This window comes from Malaclemys terrapin, chromosome 8 (assembly GCF_027887155.1).
Source record: "Malaclemys terrapin pileata isolate rMalTer1 chromosome 8, rMalTer1.hap1, whole genome shotgun sequence".
Lineage (NCBI taxonomy): Eukaryota > Metazoa > Chordata > Testudines > Emydidae > Malaclemys > Malaclemys terrapin.
The window spans coordinates 56434610-56446668 of NC_071512.1; positions in this window are offsets into that span (position 1 = coordinate 56434610).

The window sequence follows — 12059 nt, forward strand, 5'->3', positions numbered from 1 at the left end:
AGAATGGGCAGCTTCTACAATTTTCTTTTTAATTGCATTTGCTAGGATTTGATTCAGTTCATTCTGCATATTTTTTCCCAAGTAATGAACCTATGTTTCATGATCAGTTATTTTACGTAGATGCTCCTTCAGGACTGGATCAAACAAAGCTAGGTACTCAACAAATTTTAAAAAGTTTCCATTACCTGGAGTGTATAATTTTTCATTTCTGCCATGGCTGCGGAATGCTAAATTTTGCCCACCGAGGACTCTCACTAAAGCAATCAGACACTCTAATATTTGTTGCCAATATTCTTCTTTTTCCTTGATCACATGTAAATTTTCTTCATCAATAATTTTTCCTTTTTTCAAATCATAATTCAAGTTCTTTCCAATTTTGAAACATTCCAAATGTTCTGTTCTTCTTTCATGTGAAGAGAGAATTGAAGATATGTTTTTCCAGTCCTTCAAACCATTTTCAGTAAGTGATATACCAATTGCTTGCTTTCTAAACAACTTGCAGCAAAAGCAAAACACAGAGTCTTTCAACACTGAATATTGTAACTAGTTTAGATGAATTTCTTTCCCATTAATGAGTTTCCTCTTGTAATGCTGAGCAGAGAAATTTTTTTTATTTCCATCCTTAGGGAAGAGAAATTCATGAACTTGTTTGGTCCATGTTCCGCAAGAATTTGCTGCACACTATCATCACATCTGGGCCATGAAGCTGGGTCCTCATACTGTAACTTGTTTGTAACTTCCTCATCCTTTCTTTCATCTACTTCATTTACTTCAATTTCTGCATGTGTCTCCGAAGGTGAATAAATTTTCTCCACTTCCATGTCAGTCTGATGCTGTGAGCTGCTTTCATCTAGAAGTAAGTTTCCATCATCTTGAGTTACCAAACTGCTTTTTTGTGGATGTGAGCTACCCTCATCTTGAAGTGATATACCTTCATCTGGATGTTCCAGACTGCTTCCATGTGGATGTGAGCTAACCTCTCTCCAAGTAAAATTCCTTCATTTGGATGCTGTGAACTGCTTCCATCTTTATTTGGATTAAAGAGAAGATATTTCAGGAAGGATCCCTGCTGTTTTGCTTGGTCCTTTTCCTTCTCACCCTTTCGTTTACGATACTAAGCTCTTGAGGGTTTTCTTTTTTCTCTTTCTGCCATGGGGCATTTGAATAGTGTTATGTACTGTGCTCCCGACTGCAAGCATTATAGCGTTAAGGATGGCTGACACACCACATGGTTGGCGATTTAACCCACATTGCAGCCATCCCAACACATCTTTTCACTGCTTTAAGGTTCATACACTCACTTACCTATTAAAAGAGTTAGTTACAGCATTTACACGGAAACAAAATGACCTTTTTCAACGTTATAACCCGACACCAGTTGTTTGGAAAGTAATCCCCTTCCTCAAGGTTACCCGCTTGGAGTGTGATGTCATCACTTTTGTAGTCTATTAAGCATTAACACTGTTACTTTTCTTTTATGGACCTTATTTATTACATGTGAACCAATTATAACAAAGAAAAGTTCATAATTATATAGCCCGATAATGCTAAGGTTTAATAACTCTTAAAGATACTCACATTTTGGATTTTTAATGCTGAAAGACATTATTCTTTATTCTTTGTCACCAAGAAACACAATTTTCCACAGTATTCGCTCAATTCTTAACCATCTACCTATGACGTGTGTTAAAATGACCGTTTGACATGTATCAACTCGTGATATCTCTGCTGTACATGAATTTCCGGCTATGCAACCTTGATGTGTATTCGAGTTAGGTGTCACTAGCATTGCAGCTCTTGCCGCTGGCAGATGTGTTTCAGGGTGGCTGAGTTATTGCTTATCAGAATTGCAGAGTGGGCCATCTTGACCCTATGTCACAAATTGAAATTTTTTTTGGCTAAAATATTTATTTTTCAGTAAATAAAAGATTTGACATATTAATAAATGCTCAGAAATGTAGAGAAATGAATTATAATTCATATTCCCTCCATACGCGCACAGGAATTGAAATAATGACATCTTCATTTTATTTGTATTTTTTTCATCTTTTTCATATGATTTTTTTCCCTCGAATTTGGCACCCCGTTTAACTTATCACCCTAGGCGACTGCCTAGTTCGCCTATATGGACAGGCCTCCCCTGTCTATAAAGCCCTGAAGTTTCAGTTAGGAAATGAGCAGCAGATGGAAACAGAGTTATGTGGTTGTAGAGAGCAGTATATTAATTTAAATGTTGTTTGTTCTGTATGTCTTTTTAGTTCCATTGTTTAGATTTGAAGGGGAGAGCAAGGAGCGGTGCTCAAAAGAAAATTGTAAAGAATGGGGAGCTCTGATATAATGGTGCATAATGTGTTCAGCTCTGGAGCAGGGCTACATGGAGGTAATAAAGTTATACAGGATGGGATGAAATCGGGTAGAATGAATGCTGCAAAATAGATTCAAAGGGGCACGTTGATAAGTAATGAATTCTTACTTCACTTTAATGTTCTCCACTTTGTTCCAGTGAAGCAGAAGAAGATGCTGCTTCTGGTTGAACTCCAAGAAAAAGAAAGGGTGAGGTCCCAATGCAGCTGGAATATTAGAGTCTTTCTGTTGACTTCAAGGGTAGTTGGACTGAGCCCTAAGTCCTGCTTTCAGTTACATCAGCGAGACTCCATTGACTTCAGTGGATTTACATCATTGTAACTGAGAACAGAGTTGGGCTTAGGGTGCTCATTCTGATTCACAGCCTGTGAGTGCCTTCTCCAGGTCCATTTTAAGAATGGGGTGACCTGAGGAGGAAGTTAAGGAATCTAAGTGCAAGATTCTTTTGCCCTCTTTTGAAGCCCTCTTATTTTTCTAAGATTGTCACCTGGCAGAGCTCTCAAAATGCTGGATTTCTGAATCGCTGGCCAGGAAATAAACTATTTACTTCCGGTTGAAACATTCCACGGAAGAGTTCAACCTGTGTGGTTTCTTTCTTTCTTTCTTTCTTTCTTTCTTTCTTTCTTTCTTTCTTTCTTTCTTTCTTTCTTTCTAAGAATGCTCTGTTAACTATAATAGAAACCACAAAATAATGTAATGGTTGATTATCAGTTGCTCCCTATTATTGAAGGGTTGATTCCGGCTGTCTTAGGGGACAAGAAGGTGGTGTTAGCATATGGCTCAGCTTTGCTTTGTGGTTCTGGGCTGGTCCCCACACCTACACAATTCACAAGATGATACTTTAATGCTCTAATTAAACCTTTTGAACCAAAGATGCAGAGTTAATTTTGGAATTTAAATCCTGGTCTTTGAAATAGATATTTTAGAAACTGTTAACTAATTCTTAGGGCAGTAGCTGTTCTAGGGGTAGCTAATAAAACTAATCTCTGGAACTAGTCTCTTTAGAAGTAATAAAACTAAATTATTGAATTGGCCTGTTTTGAAATCTGTGCCTCTTCAAAGTGAATGAGTCAAACTAAAGACAAGCCAACTGATTGCAACTGAATGGGTGGGAGGGGCAAAGTCCTTTTTGCTTTGAACTAGTTAAGTTATAAAGACAGAGCTAACTGACAAAAGTCTGTTCAAGAGCAGAGAGAGGCCCCAGATAGAGTGAAAGGTACTAATAGTGCCACTGAATAAGGGAGCCCACAATGTAATTACTAAGTTCAGCATCCTCTGGGGAATAATTGTAATAAAACTAGCACTGTTATGCAAAATTTTAGAAAGGGGAATTAAAGAAAAATTGAGGCTAGTCAAAAAGAAACTAGAATCAAAATTAAGGAAATTAAAATCCTTAGTCAGCATAGATGCTACTTAACCATACCATAACAGAGTCATAGAAGGCATGCATACCCCCACCCCCCGCCAGCTTTGTAAGTTTATCAAAAGCAAGAAGCTCACTAGAGAATTGATAGGTCTGCTAGACTACCAGGGAGTTAGGGGAGCAATTAAGGAGGATGAGGACTTTTCAAAGATTTTAACAATTTCTTTGCTGTGGTTTTCACCACAGCGAATGTGTTTGTGCCTGTTGCTGATTGGAGTATTAATAATTATTTGAATGAGTAGGAAAAAATCCCAGAGGAGGTGTACAGAGAAGGAAACAGTATGTTGGAAGTTACTCTTTAAATGGGTACTTGTATCAGAGGCCGGTTTGGGTCTCAAACCATGAATAAGCCCCACCTCCCCCCACTCAACTTTGCAAACAAAAGGAGGAACTGCTTGCTTCACCACAAGAAAACTTTCTTTTTCAGTAGTATGTTATCCCATGAAGATGTCTTTTAATATTACAATATATTTGTGTAGGACTCGATAATAGGATGTTCTTTTGGGATGGAGGAGGAAATCTGGTGTGGATGCCTTAGTGATATCTTACCTTGCCTTAGTAGAGAGGGGGAGAGGATGGAGAACACAGTTCTTCCTCAAAAAGGGAGGAGGAGGAGAAATGAGCAAAGTCCCCTTTTCCTCTCTTCTCTTAGCAATACACACCTGGCTATCCTTTCTTGGGTCAGTAGTGAGTTGAGGAGAGGGTTGATGGACTGTTGGCTCTCTTGTTGTTTTCTAGGGGAAATGCTCTCTAAAAATCTGAGCAATTTGTAGATTATTAGATTTTTGAGAGAAAAAAAACTTATTGTAAAGAACAAGAAACCCAGAAGTTCAGGAAATTTGTTCAAGCCTTGCACGGTTCCAAAGTCTGAAGTCACTGCGCGTCTGGGGCTAAATCCTTGGTCTGGCTAAATCTGCTTGCTATTCTGGCAGCACAAAGCAGACTTAAAGCTGGTTTATGACGTCAGCTCAGTCCTCCCACTGTATAGAGGAATCCTCCAGTGCCCTAAAACTGGCATAGTTTTATGCTGTTCCCTCACAGTCCAACATATATGGAGTATAACTAGGAGAAAAGGGGTTATGGCCAGAGCATTGCTTCACTTCTGCAGTCCATGGCTGTTGGAATGCCCCCTGGAGGCTGTTGCAGCCCGCACAACTAAGAGCCGCCCTAAGGCCACTCTATGTTGGTCATTGGCGCCAGCCTGGCTGTTCAAGGATCAGGGCCCTACAAAGACTTAGTGCCATATTTGTGCTGTTCTTCCCCAAGTTGTGCTGGTGGCAGAAGGGACAGTCCTGAGGATCTGGCCTGCAGTATCTAGTACTTTGTTTTATAAAGTACTTTGGGATATCCAGGGTATGAAAGGCACTATATAAAACCAGATTGGTCCACATGCACACACAAGAAGCATACTGAGCAATAGGGAAATTAGAAGCATGTGTGTACAGAGTAGGCTAAAACATTGCTGCAAAATAAAGAGCAGTGGGGGCTAAGCATCAAGGACTACAAAATGAAAGAGGATAAATCAGAAAGGGAGGGAAGAGTATCTGGAAGAGACACTGAGGGAAAGGGTGGGGATCATAATTGAAGATAACAAAAATGCCTAGTAAGTAGCAGAGATTTGTGCTATGGAACATCAGATGAAAAGGGAGAGCAAGAACCAACGAAACTAAGGCAGGAGGATGGAGATATTTAAATGCTGGATTTATTTTTTAAACTCCCAAAAGACAACAGTTAGCACAACTAAGAAACATGAACAAATATTACTATATACGGTTTTTTGTTTTTAACCTGAGAATGAAAAGCAAACAAGATGGTGCATGTATATGTAATTCCTGGCTCACTTAAATTTGACTGAGACAAAAAGCTGAAGAATCTGTAAGTCCCTTTCAGGTGTGACTCTGTCTTTGACATCTCAGTGTTATCTCTTGATTATTATATGGAGATATACCTATCTCATAGAACTGGAAGGGACCTTGAAAGGTCAGCAAGTCCAGTCCCCTGCCTTCACAGCAGGACCAAGTACTGTCCCTGGCAGATTTTTTGCCCCAGATCCCTAAATGGTCTCCTCAAGGATTGAGCTCACAACCCTGGGTTTAGTAGGCCAATGCTCAAACCACTTAGCTGTCCTTCCCCCAATAATTGTAATGTATGACATCTTGGTGCACTCCAGTTATATCAATATCTCACAGGGGCTGAAATCCACTAATTTGACCAAAGACATTTAAAAAGGGAAATCTGTCCAGCAGTTTGGAGTTTCACAAAACCGCTGACTTTTATGAGAGAAACATTTTTTCATCTTTTGAAAACAATTGTTTTTTTACAAAGAAATTACTGAGAGTGGAGCATGTCAATGACAGCATGTTCATTTTTGCTTTGTGTTGTGATGTAACAGTGGTGTGGTAGTGACCACTGTTGTTATAGTGATGTAAAGGTTTTCAGGTTATATTAGCCTCCTGTTTTCAGTCAGCCATCATATTCCGAAAAATACTAATTTTGGGGTAGTTGGATTTTTCCTGTCATCGAGGTGGATTCTGGTCTCCCAGCAATGTAAATTGAAAGGAGCTCCACTGATGTCAATTGAGTTACCAGACTGAAAAGAAACAATGACTTTTCTTTGTATGTGCTGAAAATCTGAAAAGTATAAACAAAGTTTTTTTAAAATGGTGCAAATGAGGCCTTGGGACTCTAGTCAAAGAGAATTTTTTTGGAAAGTTTGAACAAAACATTTAATCCGTTTGTGAATATGAGGAGAGAGGAAAAAATATTTTTTGCTCCCTTCTTTTGAACAGCTGTACAGCCTAAGTCGCTGGGGGCTGTGTGCTAAAATCTGGCATGGAAATAGCCCTAATTGTGGGGAAGTGCCTTAGAGTTTTTGGCTTTGATTTGACCCAATTATGAGCCTTAGAAAATCACGTACAGAGCATGCACTTTAGATCTGTCTTTAAAGCTTGTAAAGGCTGCAGCTGAGGGAAGATTTGCTGTAAATGCAGGCATGCATAGCCAATTAGGTAGTAAAAACTAGTGAGAGATACTGTTGTGAAGAGATGGGGACATCTGGAACTGCAGAAACGGCTGCAGACCTTGTAAGAGTCATAGGAGTTGAGGGAAGATTCTTAAACACTCTGTAATATTTCAGCCACTGTGCACAAGGGCTCCTAGGAGCTCTTGCCTCTGCTCTTACAGATATTGTAAGTCCCAACAGGGCAGAAGAGAGGTTTTGTGGCTCTTGTAAGGAGTGGAGGAGGAGCAGAGAGAGGATTCCTGTGCGCTTTGTAATGTGCATCGGAAAGAGTTCCACTCTGACACACCTTAGCACCTCTATAGTTTATATGGCTCACCTACTACAGGACAGTCCCAACAAAGAAAGTAACAGAACGCCACTAGCCATCACCTTCAGCCCCCAACTAAAACCTCTCCAGCGCATCATCAAGGATCTACAACCTATCCTGAAGGATGATCCCTCACTCTTACAGATCTTGGGAGACAGGCCAGTCCTTGCTTACAGACAGCCCCCAAACCTGAAGCAAATACTCACCAACAACCACACACCACACAACAAAAACACTAACCCAGGAACCTATCCTTGCAACAAAGCCCGTTGCCAACTCTGTCCACATATCTATTCAAGGGACACTGTCATAGGACCTAATCACATCAGCCATACCATCAGGGGCTCGTTCACCTGCACATCTACCAATGTGATATATACCATCATGTGCCAGCAATGCCCTTCTGCCATGTACATTGGCGAAACCAGACAGTCTCTACGCAAAGAAATAAATGGACGCAAATCAGACGTCAAGAATTATAACATTCAAAAACCAGTCGGAGAACACTTCAACCTCCCTGGACACTCATTTACAGACCTAAAAGTCACAATTCTCCAACAAAAAACTTCAAAAACAGACTCCAACGAGAAACTGCAGAACTGGAATTAATTTGCAAACTGGACACCATTAAATTAGGCTTGAATAAAGACTGGGAGTGGATGGGTCATTACAAAAACTAAAAACTATTTCCCCATGCTAATTTTTCCCCTACTGTTACTCACACCTTCTTGTCAACTGCTTGAAATGGGCCATCCTGATTATCACTACAAAAGTTTTTTTTTCTCCTGCTAATAATAGCCCACCTTAATTGATTAGTCTCATTAGAGTTGGTATGGCAACCACCGTTTTTTCATGTTCTCTCTATATATAGATCTTCCTACTGTATTTTCCACTGCATGCATCTGATGAAGTGGGTTTTAGCCCACGAAAGCTTATGCCCAAATAAATTTGTTAATTTCTAAGGTGCCACAAGTATTCCTCGTTCTTTTCATTCATTTGAAAGATAATGGTCCGAGCTGATGAGTATTCACTGTGGATGACATAGGGCCTAATTCCCTCTTGTGCTGTGTGATGGGTTCGATCACAGAAACTTCCCTTGAGACTGTCACTTGATGAGCTGGAATTCCACTGAGAACAACCCTCCTGCCAGACCAGGTGCCCCTCCACTCCTGTCTTGCTGAGTTAGACACTCCAGTCAGCTCCAGCACAGAGGTTGGGCCATGCCTCTCTGCAGTTCATTGAAACTGAGATTCACTTAGCCCAGGGGCTTCTCAGTTAACAGGGATTTTCCCAGTGTTCAGCCTTTCTGGGAGCCTGAACCCCAAATAAATCTGTTTTACACTGTATAAAGCTTATACAGGGTAAATTCATAAACTGTCCGCCATCTTATAACACTGACAGAGAGATATGCACAGCTGTTTGCTCCCCCAGGTATTAACCACTTACTCTGGGTTTATTAATAAACAAAAGTGATTTTATTAAGTATAAAAAGTAGGATTTAAGTGGTTTCAAGTAACAACAGACAGAACAAAGTAAGCCACAAAGCAAAATAAAGCAAAACCACGCAAGTCTAAGCATAATACATTAAGAAACTGATTACAGGAAATATCTCACCCTCAGAGATGTTCCAATAAGCTTCTTTCACAGACTAGACTCCTTCCTAGTCTGGGCCCAATCCTTTCCCTGGTACAGTCCTTGATAGTTCCAGCAGACATCTCAGGTGGTAAGCAGGGGTTTTCTCATGACTGGCAGCCCCTTTTGTCCTGCTCCACCCCCTTTTATAGCTTTGGTACAAGGCAGAAATCTTTTGCCTGTGCTTGTCCCCACCACCACCTCATTAATGGAAAAGTACAAGGATTAAGATGGATTCCAGTATCATGTGACATGGTCACATGTCACTGTAAGACCCTTAGTCTCCATTATTCCTGGGTTGGCCCACACATACACAGGAAGGCTTGCAGGTAAACAAACCATTTACAACCAATTGTCCTAGTCAATGGGAGCCATCAAGATTCTAAACCACCTTTAATGGCCCACACTTTGCATAATTACAATAGGACCTCAGAGTTATACTTCATATTTCTTGCTTCAGATACAAAAATGATACATACATACAAATAGGAGGAATATATTCAGTAGATTATAAGCTTTGTAATGATACCTTACAAGAGATCTTTTGCATGAAGCATATTCCTGTTGCATCATATTCACACTCAGAAGCATATTTCCATAAAACATATGGAGTGCAATATCACACTCTGCACTTCTGTTGTCATTTACATCAGCACAAAGTGTGTGTACAGTGCTACCAATGCACTGATGTAAATGGCTGCACAAGGTATAGGGCTATGAAATAGGTCTGATTTTCACTTATACTAAGGGCAGGTCTACATTACCACTTAAGTTGGTCTAACTTATGTCGCTCAGAGGTGTGAAAAAGACATCCCCTGCGCAGTACAAGTTACAGTGGCCTAAGCACTGTCCTCACCAGCACTATGACATAGCTTCTGCTTCTTCTGTCAGCATAGAGTGTCTCCTGTCGGCATGGAGTGTCTTCACCAGACATGCTACAGTGGCAGAGCTGCATCAGTGCAGCTGCGCCGATGTAGCACTTCTGGTATAGATCTGCTCTAAGAATGTGTAAAGGGGCCTTAGCGTTAATGAGAATCTGCCAAGTGACTGCCAAGTCAGTCTAAAACACTACCTTTCTAATCTGATAGCATTTTGCACCCACTTTGCACTGGTGTAAATGACCACACAATAAAGTGCCGGGCAACAGAGAATCAGGTCTGTACAGTATTAAAGGAATGCTAGCGAATGACTTTATGTATAGTAGGATGGTGATACTACTAAAGGGGAGTACATAATAGCCACAGCCAATAAATCACTAAAATTCTGTATAAAATGTAAAGGTTTGTGTTTTGCTTTTTATAATGTGTGCATTCTAGTACACTTGTGAGTCATCTTTTGTGCACATTTATTTAACTTTCTTTTAAAATGGTTTAAATCTCAAGAATTCTACAGAACTCTCTCTCTAACCAAGGCTTCCCTGCGTGTGCTGCTTTGCAATCTGGTCCACTTCTTCTCTCCCTGTGTGCACATGCTTTCCTGCTGGTTCCCTTTTCTCCTGCAGGTGCTGTCTAGCCACTAAGTACCTTTCATCTGCTGCCTAGAGTCTGGCTACCTTGTTCCTTTTTCCCTTGCTCTCCTGGACATTCTTCTGCTAGTGGCAGGTCATTCTGGTCCCTGAAGATGGTCCTCTTTCCTCTCCTGTTAGGCAGGAGTGGTCCCTGTTAGTCAGCAAGGTTGGTTCCTCTTTGTTTTCAGGTACTGTTATAGGTGTTTTGACTTGTCTTTTCAATGAAGAACCTGGATGCTAGCTATAGCAACAACTAAAAATGAGGAGGGGTCAGCACTATGTAACTATCTTAGTTCTCTGTGGACCATCCGTAAGTGCTCCATGAACCACACCAGTGATCCATGGTTCACAGCTTTGGAACTTTCCAGGGTTAACTATATAGTGTCACACAGAGAAAAGGGTGAGTTTGTATTCACAAATGGATTTATAGTTCATTCTCCTTGCAAGGGTGAAAGAATGCACAAAGAAAGGCATTAGCAGAAACATATATAATTTATACAGCAAAAGTGGCAGAAATGCATAAGGCTTGTCTTCACTAGAAAATGTTATCATGTTTGAACACATTTATGGAGAGTCAAATTTGCTAACACTTTGCTGACCAGCCAGTATAGATCATGGCAAATCTTGCTTAACTAATCATTATTAAACCTTTCTGGAACTACAAAATAGTAGTTGTAGTAACCCAAGCTGCAGCTGGTTCAGAATAGTTATTCTTTTCTTTATTACCATCAGTCCATGAGATCTTTATCGATCGTCCTTTATATTAATCAGAGCCTGGATTCTCTTGGTATTGCATATGCATACTGATCTCTGCTTCTCACCTTGAATAGGTTTTCAGATACCACAATGATGGGGGACTTATAATTTCCTAGATAGGCAGAAGAGAACTCGTCCATGTGCCACTTTATAGGTGGCCATGAGCATCTCTCTGTATTGAACTTCAGTGTTCATATATCGGGTAGGTCTTTACATACCTAAATTTAGCAGACACTGACTGTGTGGCAACTAGAAGGCTAAAATAAAATGTTTATTTTTCTATTTTTAAAGTTAATTGTAAGAACAACATTTACAATTGTCTGTTTCTACTAACCTCTACAGGTTACATACTAGAGAACAGAATAAATATGGGTACCTGTGTTAGATTTCTAGCCTGTACAGTGGCCATGATTCAAATGTTTCCTTTCTCTTGAAAAATTCTACTAGTTTGAGAGAGATTCCTTGTACTTAATGTGGGGAATACCACTGGAACCCATCCTCTCTCAAAATAGAAGTTTAAGGCTGAGAATTTAAAGCTGGCTAGGGGATTTGGACACTTAGTTTTTAACTATGCATCCAGATCCCTTAGTTGGCTTTAATATCCATTTTAAAGTGTGATAATTGTTAGATAATATAACTGATGTAATCATAGTGGATAGACGTTGTAATCCCACCAGGTGTTGAGCTCCTCAATTCCATTGACTTCAGGATCTGGGACCTGATTCAGCAAAATACTTATGCATGGGCTTAAGTTCCATTGGGTGTTAAGCACATAATTAACTTTAAGCACATATTTAAATTCTTTGCTAAATTGGGGCTTTAGGTAGGGACAAATGTAAGATCAAATGAGTTGGTTGTTCCAGGCTCCATGTTAAATTTTGATTAGGCTTGGCCAAGGTCGTTTTAATTTTTTCCTAGCTATTAAACTAGTGTGGGGAAATAACTTTAAAAACTAAAAAGAATGATTTAAAATGATTTAAGGAGATAGGTAAACAAAAGTCTAATTAAAGTCTCAGTTCTGACCAAGTAAACATTAAAGATTTCCAGA